This window comes from Ambystoma mexicanum, chromosome 1q (assembly GCF_040938575.1).
Source record: "Ambystoma mexicanum isolate Mex_15411 chromosome 1q, UKY_AmexF1_1, whole genome shotgun sequence".
NCBI lineage: Eukaryota > Metazoa > Chordata > Amphibia > Caudata > Ambystomatidae > Ambystoma > Ambystoma mexicanum.
The window spans coordinates 1,222,645,937-1,222,664,424 of NC_090922.1; the positions used below are offsets into that span (position 1 = coordinate 1,222,645,937).

The 18,488-nt window shown below is 48.0% G+C and overlaps 1 protein-coding gene across 3 annotated transcripts in view; it reads left to right on the forward strand.

Moving 5' to 3' along the window:
* Positions 1-18,488, forward strand: part of JAK1 (Janus kinase 1) — a 1,055,078-nt gene that overhangs the window by 228,484 nt on the left and 808,106 nt on the right. For 2 of the 3 annotated variants that reach the window (XM_069641984.1, XM_069641986.1), the window contains exon 1: positions 3,459-3,876. The exons of the other annotated variant lie outside the window; for it this stretch is intronic. The gene's annotated coding sequence lies outside the window, so the exon portion shown is untranslated. Of the gene's footprint in view, positions 1-3,458; positions 3,877-18,488 lie in introns of those variants that run through there. 3 annotated transcript variants of the gene reach the window in all.

The window sequence follows — 18,488 nt, forward strand, 5'->3', positions numbered from 1 at the left end:
AGTTGAGTGGTTGAGGCCAAGAAGTAGGAGAGGTCTGCCCACTCAGAGAGGAATGAGGTGATCTGACCAGGAGGCCGATAGATAGTAGCCACTGTAACAATGTATTAGTAAAATACGAACAGGACAAAAAAACAATGTCAGTATGATACTTCGGTACAAGTGAGAATCACCCTCCCTACCGTGCACCGTTCTTATACCCAAAGAAACACATGTATTTCAATGGAAGGGGCTGTCCAGACGGGGAAACGAATCATGCTGAAACCAGCTGAGTTCTTAGATATTAGACAGTGTTATCATGGAGGACAGCATAACTTGATACATTTTTTGTGAAGGCGACTATATTTATTTATTTGTTTATTTTCATTTGTTACACGCCCAGGTCCTGGGGTATCATGGCGTGGTTACAGACAGCTTAGAAATTAGTCATACAATAGTATAGTGTGCATAAAACGTTATTACAGCAAACGGAAGTTTATACAATACACTCACAAACATTATTTACAGTTAGATCAGGTGCGCTTTGTGCTAATATTGGTTGAATAACCATGTTTTTAGCAGTTTTTTTAAAGCCGGGGAGCGAAGTCACTTTTTTGATAGTGATAGGGAGGGAGTTCCAGTGTTTGGGTGCTAAGACCTGGAAGCTGCTAACCCCCGCTCTGGTATTTTTATACCGGGGAGACACTAAGAGTAAATTTTCATTGGACCTTGGAGTTCTAGTCGATTCTTTTTTCTGAAGGGCGTTGTTAAGGTAGATCGGGGCTTTTTTGGCAAGACCTTTGTGTGCGATGCAGAGGGTTTTAAAAATAATTCTGGCTTTGATTGGTAACCAGTGGGCCTCCTTCCTTATCTTGTTAATATGCTCAAACTTTTTTATCCCTAAAGCTGCTCTTAAGGCTTGGTTTTGCATCAATTTCAGTTTGCTGAGATTGGTGTTAGAGGTCCCTAGCATTGCAGTAATCCAACTTGGACAGTACTAAAGCCCAGGCCAGGGTGAGACAATTGGTCGGAGTCAGAAATTGTCTACTTAATGCTATGAGTTTGGATGTGTACGCTGAGGGGGAGGAGAGCATACTAATATGTTTAGACATGGTGAGGTTGGCGTCTAGGTATACACCTAATGTTTTTACTTGCTTGTGTACTGGAATTCGAGTGCCATCGATATTGATCAAGGAATATAGTCATCAAAGATTCACACACACTCTGAGGCAGCCTTGAACGCTTACAGTATTAGGACTTCTGTTTACTAAAGCCTCTTTTCCTAAGAATGCATGAGCCTAAAACATGCTTACATATGACAAAAGGGAAACGCGTCAGAAATGAGCGATGTGAAGGTGAGCATTCCTACTCACTAGCTGGAGAGCTTCATTGCAAGGACATGTGCAGTAAAGCCTAAAAACTTGTCTCGCATGAGCATAAAGTGTTTAAACATGGCAGTTTACAGTGCCTACTCAATATCATAATATCACAGTATACTAGCGGGGTATATACAATGTTCAATTCCAAACTTTCCACCACAGTGAGAGTGCAACACACAAGATCACTTCTGAAGGGAAGGTATGCAAAGCAACGTTTTTTTGTATTTATTTTCCCCAGGAGTTTAACCTAAAGGATAAATTGAAGCGTATATATTTCAAACTGTGGAGGCCAAGCTAGGGGATGACAGGTTAAAATTATTTCTGTTTATTATTGGTGGTTCGATTTTCTTTGCAATTCTGTAAAATATTTACAAGCTGCCATCTGGCAAAAAGTGTGCTTTACATTTCAAAGTTTTGAAAATGTACTGTCAGTGTAGGTTGCAGTTTTGAAGTCCGAGGCTTTGTAAATGTTTCACTAATTTGCCAGGATCAGTTGTCCTATGGAAGGAATTGCTTTTCTCGATACACGCCATCAGTATTGCATTCATTCAGCGTTTGAGCTCTCTACGACGGTGTGTATTGCACTGCATTTCGAGGCGATTTGGAAAGAGGCTTTGATGCACCCACAGTGCTGGCCATGGGCCCGCTGTCGCCAGATCCGAGATCCGGCCTCAGATCATTAGCCGGATCTCGGGATCCAGCTTGCCTCTGCCTCAGCCCTGGCAAACAACCCACCCAACGCCCTGTGAGATTTGTCAGTGCGCCCCCATCTCAATGTTCCTCCGTTCACTAATTGTCAACTAGGAGAAAAGTTTTTCTGTGCTGAATAAAGAATTACGCAGCACCGGGCCACACACAATACAAAAATAGCAGGAGACTCAATTGACAGGAACAAACGCACACACCAATGGAATCCCCTGCTGTTCCTGTATTGTGTGTGGCAGGGCGCGTTGCTGTTCACCAATAGCAAATAATAGGCGCTTTGCATCCAGCCCAGGTGACTATAATGCAAACTAAGTATCGGTCCGATACTTAAGTTTACATGACAGTGAGCTGGAGGCAAAGCACCCTTTGATTCTCACCTGCACCTCCTGGCCCTGCACCAGCTCCTTCATTGCTGGGGGAGATGGGGGGCAGTCGAAGGGGGTGCCGTGCTCCCACTGATGCCATCTGTGGAGGGCCAGAAGGGCTGGGAATTCAAACGCCAGTCTTGCTACTCTGGGAAATGTGGTCATTTGTGTTGGTGAGTCAAGCATTAGTCTGGTGTTTATGAAAGGGAGCAGTGCTGAAGGAGAGGTTAAAATGATATCCTTATCAAACTTCTTAATCACAAATAAATGCGTCTGTTCTGCTGACAGCAGTTATTATGAAATTAAACTGGGGGTTCACGGTGCCAACTTTTGATTTTCACTGCAAGGGCAGAAATATTCCTGCCCTGAATATACAAAAGCGACCACCCCATCTCATGCCCTGGCCAAACTCGTTGTATAGCACTTCTTTTTTATAAGTCGTACAATTAGCAACCCGTTTTTAATATGTAACCTCTCAGCAACAGTCGCAGCCTGCTGAACTACCCTGCTATCCTTCTACTGTAGAACTGTGTATGGATCCCTTAATGTAACAAAAATCACTGCATTACCAACAGTATTTTGGGTGCGCACTGCCATGGAAGGGATTTAAATCGTAACTGATGTAGAGTGTGGAGTTTGGAAAGAAGCAGCATGACGGATAAAGCACAATTTTAAAACTATTATTTTGAACAGTTCCTTTGAACGGAGTTGAACTGCAGGCTATGCCCCCCACCCCAGCCCTTGTGGGATCCCCTTCAAATGATTTCCATTTCCACCACTGTAGCACTAGCACCCATAACCATCACGGGCTAGCACCGTGGATTGGAGCTGCAGACAGTTTTGGCATTTAGCCGGATCTCGGGCTTGCTTGCAGTTTAGGGTTCGAGTGGGACAGTCGGTAACCAGTGACAGAAGGACTTGTTTACGTCGAGCAAGCAGCAAGCCTCAAAAGAGGAAATACGGCTGAGCTCGATGCCCAACGAGTGACGAAGGGATGGGTGGGGCGCCGGCAGGAGGCGGGGGAGGAAGGGGGCGTTGAAAGAGGAAATCAGGAAGAGCCGGAGAAGCTGTCTGCGATGTCTTCTGTGCAACGAAGTCTTGGTTGTTGGCACTGAATTTCAAGAACTTGCCAACCGTGGCTCGCGCGGTGTGCTCCTGAACTCCTGGAACTCCAGGGGCACAAGCCACGCCGAGAGGACTTGCAAGCGGCCGCTCAAGAGTGAGTGACACCGGTCCCCGTGTCCCTCGCCGCTATTTCCAGAACATACACGGATAATATGCTCGTCTGATCCTGCACATCTTAACCGGAGGGTCGACATCTCCCAGGCGTCCGGTAATCCACGGCTACGCCGTATTTCCATGCGAAAATCTGCATCTTTCGCGAACAAGGATGGCCCTGTTTGCGATCAGTTCGCCTGTTTGTAATTAGAACACGCATTTAGTGTTGGGAGGTAAGTTTACGATAAATACTGACCGTAAATGCTAATAACGCCCACGGCCATTCGTGTCCTGAATGTTAGTCAGATTTTAAGACGCCATCATTCGGAAAACGTTTCCCTCTGCTTGGGGGGCATTTTCTGTACTTTTATTCTAAATTTTTGTCTCGTTAAATAGGTTTTGCGAACTTAGTTATACGATCCCAAATCCATACCTTTACAGTAGTGAGGTGGAGGCACGGGTTTAAAGAAAGGAAACTGTTCACAGCTAGCTAATACCTTCTCATTTTCAGCATTGTAGATGCTCGGTGTTTCTTGATGGCTCGGACCTTATCAAGTTGACTTCTGTTTGATATGATTGTGTAATGAGTGCGTTCAAGCAGATTTACGCCCGTCTGTTCGCTTATCTGATTTGGGGATTTGGAATTAGCCCAGCTAAACATAGTCGGATCTTTTCAGGTTGGTTGTTAACATCAAAAATAACCTGGTGTCATGAAGGGGAAGTAGAGTAATCTTTTAATCCGTTGAAGTGTGTGATGTGCTTGTTTGGTTCCTACAGACCACAGCATAATATGAATACTTATTTGCATGCTTCTCCGCGTGCACTTCACGAACCGACCCTTCATAAAGACAAGAATATGTTACTGAATGTGTTTAGGGGTCTAAAATGTAGGTCTATGTACGTTCAAAACTGTGTGGGTGAAGCCACACTTTAGTAATACCATAAGGCTGATTGTACGGATCTATGTGATATTAACAGAAACGATATAACCGAATCACATCTAAGGTGATTCGATATTTTGAAACGCCCTCCCCAACTATTTTAGGACTGGTGCAATTATATAATCAAACACCAGTCCTACAATATTTGGAGAAACCTTTGGTTACTGCCTTTTCTTCCCTCCTTTCGTGCAGTGGTAGGTAGTAACGTCTACCATTTCTACCTTCTTAGGCGTTTGCAGTGATATCTGTTGAGGGTGCGCGGCATATTTTTATGATTACACTGAAGCTAGTTAAGAATCAGAGCTCAACAGATATGCACACATACAATCAAATTGCTTCTGTCCTCCAACTCTCCTGGAATTCTGCAGACTGCTGTGTAAAGTTTACGCCCGTCTTCATGATCAATCTGGGCTTTTATGTCACAGGTGCCCACTTACATATTTCCATGCTGTGGCCAAAGCAGTCATTGCACTCTTAGATTCACTTCTTCAGACTGTTCCCAGGCTCTGTAGGGAACACAGTAGCAGTGCTGCCTTTCTTTCTATACTTCTTGGATTTAGAACTCTTTCATTTGATATCTCATCTATTACAGACACATGAATTTCAGATGTAAATTAAAAATCCACATAGACACCATCCTACTGATTCTCCCATTGATGGACTTGTCTGCATCCACACCACGAGACCTCAGGAGTATTTGTGCTTGCATAACATAAGGCTGTGCGATTACAGTTTTTCGAAATGGTTAATCAAAAGTGGGGGTTGGTTCTGCAGAGTGTGGCACACCTCTGTTGGGGTGCTCCTACTGGCGCGCTGCAGGTCTTGTAAAATAATTGACTTCCTGTTAAATGAACTGCAAACTAATTTTGATATTGACTCTGATTCTGTGTAATTGAAGGATCAGGTTAAAGAGGGGTTTAGAGAAGTCTGGAAAAATATCTTTGACCCCCCCCCTTCCTTTCAGCAGAGGTATGTGGTGGTAGCAGTAAAGAGCTGCTATTTTCCATGGGCTTCAAAGTGAGGTAAGGAGAGCAGCAGTGGTGTCCAAACGGTTATTCGCTCTTGGAGAGAGTGGCAGGTGATTTCTCTGCACTGCCCTTGCTGCCTCAGTAAAGTTAATATGAAAGGGGGGTGGTTCATTGGACTAGGTGAACAGCATATCTGGAATCGAGCCTATCTGTAGTCTTTCGTAATTTTATTGTTTTCTGCCTCAAAGATGAAAGCATGTAAGCCAGTGATGGTAGGCCTGGGAATATTTGCTGGTGACTGTTATGCTAATCCCCCTCAAGACTAGCGTAGAGCTATTACCTGTGATTGTACTGGCTCCTGCAGGAACAATTGTATTTTATATTTTAGTGTTGATTTATCTACTGGATTGCACAGGAAGACTGTGAGAAAACTTCAGGTTACAGTTTATGATGGCGTATGGGCCAGGAAGCCTAAGCAGGGAGAAAGCTGCCTTACCTCGTATAGAAGGAACAGTCATTTTAAGCGACCAGGTAGAGCTTTTAGAAGAGGCACATTTTTATCTCTCTACTATCATTATATCCATTTATGCTTGTGGCTAGAGTTCCAATGGTTGAGAGACCTCTGCAGATGCAGACCAAGTTTCTTTTTTTCTGAAGGAGGAAGACTTGTAAGGAAGGCATGGTATGAACAGTAAAACAGACACAAGTGACCACAGTTCAAGGGTGTTTATTAAACCTTCACAAGGATGGGGTAAACGCCTATCTAAACCTAAATCTGCAGATGGGAGCAAGCTACGGCCATCAAATAATAATAATGCAGTCCTAGTGGAGTCTTGTCAACATAAAAGGAGCCACGCTAAAAAAAACTATTGCCAATCCTTACTGCTAATTTACAAATAATGTGGGGTGATGTTCATGAAAAAGAAAAAGTGTTCACAAAATGGTAAATCGGGATGTTTGGGCCGGTGGCCTCCCTTCACCACGTTTTCAGCTCAAGATAAGGCGGTTCACTCGACCAAAGCACAGACTCTGGCTTATGCGGCACGAGGATACAGTTCCATCTTTACAATTCAAGGCCTTCTGTGATCAAACTTCTTGCAAGACTCTTAGGTCTAGTACACAAAAACAACAAACATTCTTTTCCTTTTCCAGAATTCAATTTGGTTGGCTCACGGTTCACCCCGGATTCTCCTCAGCTGGGCTCAGATCCCTTCCAAAACCAAAGTTCAAAGTTGGATCCCCCTCAGTCGGGCTGGGATCCTTCCAAAACAAAAGTTCAGATAATTCTTTCTTGGGTGACTCATGGTTCACTCCGGATCCCCCACAGCCGGGCTCAGATGCCTTTCTGTTGGTCAATTAGTCTCCCTCAGCCGAGCTCGGACCAATTAACTATCAAAGACTTTTGAATGTGCACAGGATTTAGTAAGACCTGTTGCATGACCACTTCGATCTCAGTATTCCTTTTCTTTTACTCAGCATCAGTTGGATATCTAGCAGAGACTTTAGAATGAGCACCCACATGGCGCCGGACCCAAAAGCGATGGGTGTGTCCTGGTCACCTGGATGACAGCTTTTTTATTTTTTATTTATTTCATTTGTAGGTAGCGCCCAGACCCGGACATAACGGCGCTAAAGGTACCAAGTTAGGATTCCATGGACACATTGTAGTAAAAGCATACATCACAGAACGTGAAGCGTGCGCGATAGGGTAGTTGCATTACATCATAGATCAGAATCAGAGAAAGTAGGGCAGTCCGTCTTAATTACAGGTATTTGTTAAATAGTGACGTTTTTACTTTCTTCTGCAAGAGTGCATAAGCAGGTTCGTCTTGCATCTGCTGAGGAAGGGCATTCCAGAGTGTGGAAATGATGGTGGCGAAGCAAGAGCCCCAGCTTTTTCTAGAAATCTGGGTATGTTCAAGGCTGATGTGGTGTCAGAGCGAACATTACGCAAGTTGTGTTTTCTGGTGATAGTCGGTGAGGTAGGGGGCAGTGTTGTGTAAACAGCAGTAGGTGATGGCAAGGAGCTTGAATTCGATGGCCTTCTGGACCCAGACTGCTCTGAGGGCGTTATTTATGGAGCAGTTGTAGTTTATTGATGTTTTTGGTGGTGGTCCCTGCTAGGATAGCATTGCAGTAGTCTAATTTCTTACCTATGATGGCTCTCACTAGGGTGAGACAGTTGTTAGAGGTGATGAATTTCCTGGAAAGGTTTATAAATTGTAGAGTAGGCTACAGAGGAAGCAATATCTTGACATGTTTTTGCATGTTTAGTTCTGCATCCAGGTAAACGCCTAATGTTTTTACATGGGCGGAGACTGGGATGGTGTTACCATCTATGCAAAAGGAAAAGAAGGCAGGGATTAGAGTTCCATGGGGACTAGCGGGTGAGTTTCTCACCGACTGCATCTTTGTACAAACTGTTGTAATAGTACAGCCTGGTTAGTTCAAGAGCTCTGGTGACCTCGGTCTTGTGCTGCATTTTGAGGTATGGCTGTATACGATTGAGCAAAACACGTCGTTCCTCACCAAAGGTAACAGCACAGCCACTTATGTTGGCGAAACGCAACCTTCTCTCACAACCCACATGACTGCTATCTTCCCCAATGCCTTCAACCAGAGTTTGGCATTTGTACATGCCGTCGGCCTGCCCCCTGTTACAAGTAATATTGCCACTCTCAATATAATTTTGGCAGCAATGACGAACGAAACGGACCCTCCCTGTGCAGTTCCTCCTTGCACTTTGCAACTACCTTGGCCACTCTAAACTGCGGTAGACCTGTACAATCGCCTGGCCTGTATCTTTGATCCTGTCACACCTATCAAGGTAAATGTTGATGATATATGCTATAACCATGTACATGCAGAAATCTCTTGTTGTACAACTGAAAAATGCTTTTGGGTACCGCTGTTGTAATGCAAATACTAAACCTAAATGCTCTATATATGGAACTGTTGGCGATAACCTTGTGCAACTTGTTAATGCTGCAAATCTAGCCCCATGTCTTATCCCTGCTGACCCTATAGTGATCTCTATCACCAATAATTGGGACAGAAATGCACTCTGTTATATTCAGCCTCCACACACCATGTTACTGCCCCAGCCATTGCCCAAGTTAAATCTACTATTAAAAATAGCGAGATTCTGGCTGACCCAACTAGATTACCTGCAGCAAACTCTCCTGATCCTCCCCTACCTAGCTGATGTCTCGCCTGTTAGGCTATGCCCAGCAGCCTCCACCAAGATTAAGAATTCCACCCCCTCCACGTGGAAAAAGACCCTCACCTCAAGTGTGCCCTTATCAACGAACGCTCTCTATCCACACATGTGCTAGACATACATGACCTCCTAACCTCACGCAGTCTAGATGCCCTAGCCATATCAGAAGCCTGGCCCCATGAAGCTGCTGGCCCAGCCCTATCCCTAGCCATCCTACCTGGCTACACAATCTACCACAATCCCACTACTAAGGAAAAAGCGACCTCGAACCTTGCCATTACCACCTTCCCCAGCACGCAGCACCTGTAAACTCATCAAAGAACAGATCTTGCCTCTGCTTGACACAGCCAAACTAAACCCCCTACCCCCTTCTTTAACAATCCCAACACTCTGGCTAACTTCTTCAACACTACACTAACTGTGGTAACTGTGGCGGTAAACATTGCCCCACTAGTGCCCCGTAAAGCTAAAGCTGTCAAACATTCCAACTCTTGATTCACCTCTAGAACTTTGGAACAAAAAGCGGCAGGCTGCACTCTGGAAAAAGCAGCCATTGCTGCCAATTCTTCCACCTTCAATTCAAGCATTGCTTATGCCAAATCAGATACCAGAGATATCTTTGCTATCCCCAGCGTACTTGAATCTCCTGCGTGGTGTACCAACATTCAAACAGCAATGTTGAACAAAATGTACTTGGTCAACAACAAAAATTACTTACCAAACAAGCCTCCCTGCCTCGCAGTCGCAGCCTCTTGCCATACCCGTCAAGGTCTGGGCACCCCCCAGTTTCACATCAAAATGATTACAGAGCTAGAGGTCTCGCCAATCCTCAGAAGCTTAAAACCTTCAAGGTGCAAAGGGGACATCTGCCCCAAAACTATGATCACATATTGCTCTGAAATCCTAGCCTCACTTATTACAACCTTCATAAACTCTCCTTCTCCTCTGGATTAGTTCCAGGAAGTCTGGGTACTTCCTCACCTGAAAAGACTGTCCCTTGAACCAGCAGTTCCAACAAACAGGCTCATCACCACGGTTCCCTTCCTTCTGAAAATTCTAGATAGAGCAGCATATCTGCAAGTACAACACTTCTTAGAAACTTGCCATATCCTGGGAATACGGAAACAGCACTGCTCGATCTAAAAAACAGATTGACGAGATCAGGGACAATGGGAAACTAGCCCTCCTCCAGGATCTGTCTGCCGCATTTGACCTAGTTGACCATAAAATCCTATGCCACCACCTTAACACCTCTGCCAACTTCTCCCCTGAAGCCACCTTGTGGATTGCCTCCTTCCTGGAAGGGAGAGTCGGGAGTGTTTGCAGAGAATGCCAGTGCTGCTCCTACACCCATCATTTGCGGGGTTCCTCAACGCTCATTCATTTCCCAGACACTCTACATTATATTCACCAGACCTCTCTTTGACATCTTGAACTCCATTTGCATAGCCTACACCAACTATGCGGATGACATACAGATTCTTCTCCCGCTTACTGGCAACGATGCAAACGACTCGAACACTCTTGATAGCGCATACTCTGCCATTCAGACCAGGATGGTGGCAAACCGTCTGTGCCTGAACGGTGCTTCTGCTCTTATGGCCCCCTGCCCTTCTAAAAAACCTTAACGCCCAATACTCGGCCTTCTTTACAGATGACATCCGGATCCCAGTCTCCTCCTCAGTGAAGACACTAGGCGTCGACCTTGACACTTCCCTCTCATGGCTCGCGAAGTGAGTGCAATAACCTCATCAGCAGCCTATGCAACCAAACTACTTAATGCCTCAAGACCCTTTATCTCTACAGAGAGCTACCTAACTATTGCGGAGCTGTCATTGGTTCCGGGCTTGACTATTGCAACGTCCTTAGGTCAGAACCTCATCTAGAAATGCTCCCTCGCTGCAAATCATACATAACAATGCTCTTAACATCCCCAAGAAGTATCACACTACGGCAGCCACAAGAGCTGTAGACTGGCTACCCATTTGTGAGCGTATCCTCTTCAAACCAATGTCAATTACCCACAAATGCATCTCTAAATCTGCCCCCACCCCATCTACTTTCCCTGGAAAATCTCTAGAACACAGACATCCAGAACAACTAGAACCTAGTACGTGCATCACCTCCTCCAACCTAAGGTCAGATGAGCCAAAGACTGAGGTCCTAGTTTTCCCTATATTTCAGCCAAACAGTGGAACTCATTGCCTCACGCACTAAGAGCTGAACCTTCATATTGGGTATTCCGAAAAGCCCTCAAAACCTGGTTGTTTACCTAGAATTCTGCCTACCTGCTCTTCACCGTGTATACTGTATAACACCTGTCTATCTCCCTTCCGTTTGCAAGTAACTGGTCTGTAACAGCGCCTCGATGCCTCCGGGTTGTATGTGCGCTTTTATTTTTTTAAACTTTTTTTTATTGGCATGATGAGAGAACACAATGTACAGCATAACAAGGGTATCAGATACATAAATGGTAATGCAATACATGGGAAATGCCAGCAAGGACAGATAGGACCATGATTCGGATTTATGCGGCGCGACAATGGATTAGTCTACTTCACAAGGGGGGGGAGGACAATATTTCTAAGTCATCTTTGTTATTCAAATAGGTGCAAAATTCTGTCCACACATTCTTGGGTCGAGAGGTCAGTTGGAGGGTATTGATATAGTCTTCCTCGCACGTTTGAGTCCAGGTGAGGGCCCCCAGCCACATCTCAAACGAAGGGGGGGATCGGCGCTTCCAACATTGTAGTATGCATTTTTTGGCTATTATGGTGGCAACATTCAGAAACCTAGACATCTTCTTCAATTCAGGGCTATCCCACAGGCCGAACAGTATAGCTAGGGGTTCTGGAGGGATATGGGACGCTGTAATATGGGCCCAGCGCATCACAGGACCAGAACATGAGTGTGATCTGCAGCAGGAGACCTGCATTTAGGGCAGGTGCGGGCCTGAGTGTGTGCAAACCTATCTAGTCTTTGAGGCGTGTAGTATAGTCTGTTCACGAGCTTGTATTGTATGCACCTATGTCTGGCATTCAGAAAGGTGGTTCGGGTGTGAATGCACATTTTCCCCCACATTGCGTCATTGATGGGGAGGCCCAGCTCCTCACTCCATGTATCTCATGCCTTGAGCGGCACGTCCGTGGGGTCGGCCATCAGCAACTTGTACAGCGAGGACACTATCCCTCTAGCTCCAGCCAAGTTGGATATGTAGTGAATCTCAGGTGAGTCTGGGGGCTCATCCGGATACGAGGGCCACCAGGCGCGGAACACTGCCCTCAACCTATAGTATTGTAGCAGTTCCAACGCAGTACCCAGGTGTCCGGGGCGCCACGTCTGCAGAGTGATAAACTTCCCGTCGGGGTAAAAGTCGGTTAGGGCCCGGTAGCCCAGGTCGTTTATTGTGTGTAGGGCTGAGGCCTGGGAACTACCAGATGGGCAGCCATTTGTAGTATGGGTGGTGGTCAGGTTGTGTCTGCAGGATATATTTCCAGGCCCTGATAGTGGCCGCGACAGGGTCAGCCGGGGCGTCGGCGTGATAAGTGTGATGGAGAATGAGGGAAAGGGTGTTGACACTCTCGCTTGCTAGTTTCTAAAGCGTCACATGCAGGGGTGGAGGGGTTGGAGAACGTGTACCAGTATGTGGCGTGTTGGGCCTGCGCGGCTGCCCAGTATTTAGCGAAGTCGGGGCAGTGAAACCCCCCTTTCCATAGGGAAGAGTAATGTGCTGCCATTTCTTACGAACCGCGCCCGAGTGCCATAGAAATTGGGCACATGCAGCGTGCAGGTTCCTGATACATCGCTTTCTGGGCCAGATCGGCACATTAGTGAAGACATAGAGAAGTTTGGGGACCATGATCATTTTGATTAGAGATAGTCTACCCGACATAGAGAGTGGAAGACTACACCATTTCAACACTTCAGCCTCAGCAAGCTGCGCCACGTAGTTGTCAGCCAACAGTGAATCTTTAGTGAGGGACACCTGTACTCCGAGGTATCTGATGCCCCCCGGTGACTATCGGAAGGGGAATTCGCAGGGTGGTTGTGTAGTGGACGGGGTGTGCGGGAAGATTTCAGATTTGGAGTCGTTTATGGTGAAGCCCGAAAAAGTGCCAAGTTTGGTTATGTCTCTCAATATCGGGTCCAGGTGGGCAGCCGGGTCGTTAACATATAGAAGCACATCGTGAGCATATGGAGAAATGATCTCGGGTGTATCACAAAGACGTATACCTTTACGCGTGTGTTTGTCCCCGACGTTGTCAGCCATGGGTTCTATGGCGAGCGCAAAGAGTATCGGAGAGAACGGGCAGCCCTGGCGGGAACCCCTGTGGAGAGCGAAGGGGGCCGAGGCCCTGGAGTTGACTAGGACTCTGGCTGCAGGGCTTGTGTAGAGAAGTTTGATGTACGATCTCATGCGTGGACCAATTCCCATTTTGTGGAGCACCGCCCACATATATTGCCATGACACCATATCGAACGCCTTCTGGGCATCAAGGGTGACCGCCACGGCATGTGCATCGGGGTCAATTCTAGCCAAAACATTGAACAGACGACGGATATTGAGGGCGGTGGATCTGCCGGGTACAAAGCCACTCTGGTCGGGGTGGACTAAGTGGGGCATAATGGGGAGAAACCTATTGGCAATCATTTTGGCAAATATTTTCGTGTCAGTATTAATCAGGGAAAGGGGTCTATACGACCCATATTCATCCAACGGTTTACCCGGCTTGGGTAGTACAGTTATAAGCGCCTCACGCATGGATTGGGGTAGGATGTTTAACTCCAGGGATTCGTTCCACACCTCCAGGAGTCTGGGTGCCAGGATGGCTACATGTTCCCGATAAAACTCAGAGGTTAGGCCGTCCGTGCCTGGTGCTTTGCCCCTAGGGCAGTTTGAGATGACCGAGGTTATCTCATCTAGGGTGATAGGGGCTTCAAGTAGATCGCTGGTCGTACGGGAGAGGAGAGTCATGGGAATTTGATCTAGCAGGGTGTCAGTGTCTTGCAGGCTGTGTTCCTGCTGGGGGCCATACAAGGACGTGTAAAACGCGGTGAATGTCCCAAGGATATCCTGGTCGGACCAGCACAGAGTGCCTCCTGTGTCTTTGACGCAATTAATGCGGTTCCTGCCCCCCTCAGTGCGGTCCAGTCTGGACAGTGTCCTACCCGGCCTATCCCCCTCACCATACTTCCTGGCCGCTGCGGGACGGGCGAAGTACTGAACTTCTCTAAGAGCATGAGACTCAAATGTTTCTAATTCCACTCTGTTCTGTCTCAGTATGTTCGGGGAAGGGGCGGTGTCAAATGCCCTCTCCAGCTCTTTTAATTTCGCTTCCGACTGCTGCAAGCTACTTTTTATGGCTTTGAGGACCCCCGCCTCCCTAGAGATGCGCATCCCTCTGATGAAGACCTTGAATGCCTCCCAGCGTACTCCATCGGGGGGTGTCATGCCTGTTATTGCACTTAAAGAAGGTGTTGATGTCAGCGAGGATGTCGGCTTTGAAGACTATGGGCCTCATTACGACCCAGGCGGTAAGGGGTTTACGGCGCCGTAAACAGCGCCGACCCTTACCGCCTGAGTACGAGGTCCCTTAGCGCCATGGCAAATTTAACACCTGCTTTTAGCAGGTGTTAAAATCCATGGCGCTAAGGGACCATGGAGTTAATTACGCCACCGTAATTTACGGTGGCGTAATTAACGCCTTCCCCACTCCCATTATGCCCTATGGGGCAAAAATGGGAATGGGGAAGGGTAAATGGGGATTGGGGACTTACCTCCCCGCCAAGGTCGGAATGGGGCGGTAAGTCCGCCAACCACCATGGCGTAAACGTAGTTTACGCCATGGTGGTAAAGTCACGGCCCAGGCGGTAACTTACCGCCTGTGTCGTGATGAGGCCCTATGTCTAGGAGGGCCTCCGACTTAAATCTCCAAGAGGAGCGAGGTGGCTGCTTGTGTCCCAGTGTTATTTGAAGTGTTACCGGTGAATGGTCAGATAATGTGCACGGTAGTATCTTGGTCTCTGTGACCCTGCCCATCATGCAACTCGATATTAGGAAAAGGTCGATCCTGGATAGGCTATCATGTACTGACGAGTAAAATGTGTACTCCCTAACCTGTGGGTTGAGGGCTCTCCATACATCCCTGAGATCAAGTGTGTCTATGTGGGCGCGTAACCCATGGGCCGCTCGCGATGGGGCCCTGCGGGCCGACCCGGACCTTTCCAGGTCTTTATCTAGGATCAGATTCATGTCTCCACCCCATATGATGGGAATACCAATATATTTCAGAAGCGTGGCAGTGATGGCATCAAAGAACTCAGGGGCGTCAAAATTAGGGGCATATGTGTTTACTAGGAGGCATTCCATATTTGCGAGTGAGCAATGGAGGATCACGTATCGCCCCTCAGGGTCAATATGGCTGGATCGCAGGGAAAACTGGACTGACTTATGGATTAGAGTTAGGACCCCCCTGGATTGGGTGGAGTACTTCGTGTAGAATCTGTTGTTGCCCCACGTGGGGGCGAGACATGTTGCTAGGCGCCGAAGGGCGTGGGTTTCTTGGAGAAAGAGGATTTTGGCGCCATGTCGCTGGGCATAGGCAGTTATCCTGCGGGCTTTAGTGAAATTGCTCAGACCGCGGATATTCCATGTTACAATGTTCAGAGCCATAGCGTCACATTATGGAACATCCCAGTGGTAATATTCGTTAGCATTCCACCTTTTGCATTTGCCGTGTGCACAGTAGTGTTGATTCAAAGTCGTGTACCTCTCAGTCATGCTTTTTACTGTTAAATCAACCCCAACTTTGCCACCTCCCACCCTCACTGCCCAACCCCAACATGCAGTGCAGACCTCCCACCCCAAAACACACATGACGCCCTGTGGGCCTGCTCCAACCGGAAACCAAAGGTCAGAGTACCAGATCCAACGTGGATAGGGCCACATCCCAGCCCAACGGGGGCCAGTCATTAAAAAAAACAAAATAAAATTGAAAGCAAACATTGCAACTGCAACAGGGGGGCGCTGGTGCCGTGCGGCCGGCATCTGGAACTTGGTGCGGGGCAGCAAATGCTGTCCCTAATTTATTGCTGCGGTAAACAGGTGTCACAGGCAGCCTCTGAGCCCAGAGAGTGCCCTCTGGTTGATTGACATCGCAGGGGATAGTAGGACACAGGGATAGCTCCGAGAACCAAGTGGCTGAGAAGGCAAGATAAGCAGTTTAGGAGCTAGCCTGTGGCCCGCACACGTGATAAGAGGCCGCAGTTGCTGAGTGGACACGGTGAGGTTGCCATCAAGGCATCATAAGGCATGGATTTGTGGACACTTTATAGCATTGTGGGCTGTGCAGTCTATGGCGCGTGGTCGCCGCGCGGCCCAGGAAGAGGTATATGTAACTCGATGAACTCCACCGCTTCGTCCGGGACAGTGAAGAAGATCTTGCTATCATGAGTGATCTTTAGCCGTGCCGGGAACAGGATGGCGTAGGGGACGTTGCGCTCCCTCTGCAGCTTCTTGACGCCTAAGAATTGGCGCCTCTCCTGCTGCACCGCCAGCGAGAAGTCCGGGAAGATTCTGATGGTATGGGCCTCAAATCGCAGGTCTCCCTTTTCCCGCGGCAGACGGAGGATTCGATCTCTGTCGCGGTAGTTGAGTATCTTGGCGATAATGGGTCTGGGGATGTCGCCGGGTATGGGGCGCGGTGATAGGGCCCGATGTGCCCGCTCGACTGTGAAATATGGTGAGAGGGCAGGGTCATCCAGCCGGTCTTTGAGTAGTTTCTCCACTGCGTCTTCCATCGGCCCCTTGAGGGCATTCTCAGGAACCCTGATGATGCGCAGGTTATTCCTGCGAGAGCGCGACTCCAAATCGTCGCATTTCGCCTTGACACTTTTCATGTCACGCGTTAGGGAGGCCACAGTGTCTTGGAGCACGTTAATACCATCTTCGTTTACCGAGATTCTATTTTCAGCCTCGGTGATCCTTGATCCCGCCTGGTCCACTCGAGACTTTAGTGAGGCGACATTGGCATTGATGTCGTCTAATTTTTCATGGAAGGAGGCAAAGTTTTTAGCCATAGATTCCATTAGTAGGGTGAGGTCAGGTGCTCCGACCACTTGATGCAGGGTCAAGTCTGGCTCGTCCGGGGGCGATGATGTGCTGGCTGGCTCATCTCGAGGGACTGCTTTGGCGTACCTGTCCATTGCGCCTCCCTGGGGCCCCGCCTTGTGTCTGCTAGGCATTGTCACTGTAGTGGACCCGGTTGCAGGGAGGGCCCACTTATGAGTAGGATGAAGAACTGAGGAAGGCAGGGACCGACAGGCGCAATTGTAGTGTCTTCTTTTTGTTCCGGCAGGCGCCCCGAGGGGTTTGGGGGCCACCGCAGGAAGCAGAGAGTTACAGGCGGAGCAGCAAAGCTGTGATGGCGGGCGTCCACGGCCTCAACGAGTGTTCAGGTTGCACGGGGGGAGCCAGCGAAGGCGGCGACAATGCCAGCGGGAAAGTGGCCAGACAGTATGGTAAGGGACGGCTCCTTATGGCAGTTCTGGCACCCACGCGCTCTAGCCCCCGCTCACCTGGTCCACCGCAGCAGCGGGGCGAATAAATCCTCTGTGTAGTCGGTACGATGATCGCCGACGCAGCAGGTAGCGTTCACAGTGTGGCGGCATCCGCGGCTGGTCCCCCAGGCAGCCGCACCCACTCCACTGAGCGGGAGCCAGGAGCGGGGGAGGGGATCCAGGAGTTAGGAAGGCCAGGAGGGAGGGCCGGATGTTGGTCAACCGCCGAGGCCGGATGGAATGCTAGGCCCAAATCCAACAGAGGTGCCAGCCGGGTCCCGGGTGGACCGATCGAGTCCAAAATCACACAAAATGTTCAGTGCAGTGGCAGAAACAGCACGGCCAGCCGATAGCTCTTCACAATGTCGGGAACCGCAGATGTGAGCAGATGAACGCTGAGGCCGCTGAAAAGCTAGGCAGCCATCTTGGCCTGCTCCACAGCGCCACGGTATGTGCGCTTTTATAAATTAAATAAATATATAGCATGTTGACGTGGTAATGGCAAGATTTCGAAACTCTAATTTTCATGTTGAAAGAGGTTTCATGGTCAAAGAGGATAGGCTTAGTAGATGTCCTAGGACGAACCATTGTGGTAGGCCTGATGAAGGAGAGAGTGCTAAGGCTGTTGGTTCCAATTAAGAGACTTCAATCTTGGAGGCATTTATACAAAGGTGGTTTTTAATCATCCTGTCATGTAAAGGCCTAAGGCAGGAAGATCTTTTATGCGTTTTCGGTGGGTTAGTGATTGTGAAGGCAATTTTTATGTCGTCGGCATACATATGGAAATGAATCCATGGATCTACTAGAGTCTTTGTGACCGTTGAACAGTCGAGGGGGCTATGACTGGGCCTTGTGGGACCCTGTACTTGAAGGTGAAGTGATAGGAGTGGAAGGTGCCGGACAGTAATGGTCATTTCCTACAGAAAGGACGAGAGGAGATCCATGTCTTTGATGTTAAAAGAGTGCTGGAGTCTCTGCAATAGGATTTGGTACTGTCAAATGCAGCTGAGAGGTCGAATGAAAACAGAAATGCTGGAGATTTCTCATCCATTGTGGATAGTAATGCTTCTTGACCCCAGAGCAGAGTGGTTTCAGTGCTGTCTGATTGCATGCGTATTGGTGTTGCTGTAGGTGGTTGTTGGGTTTTGCGTATTCCA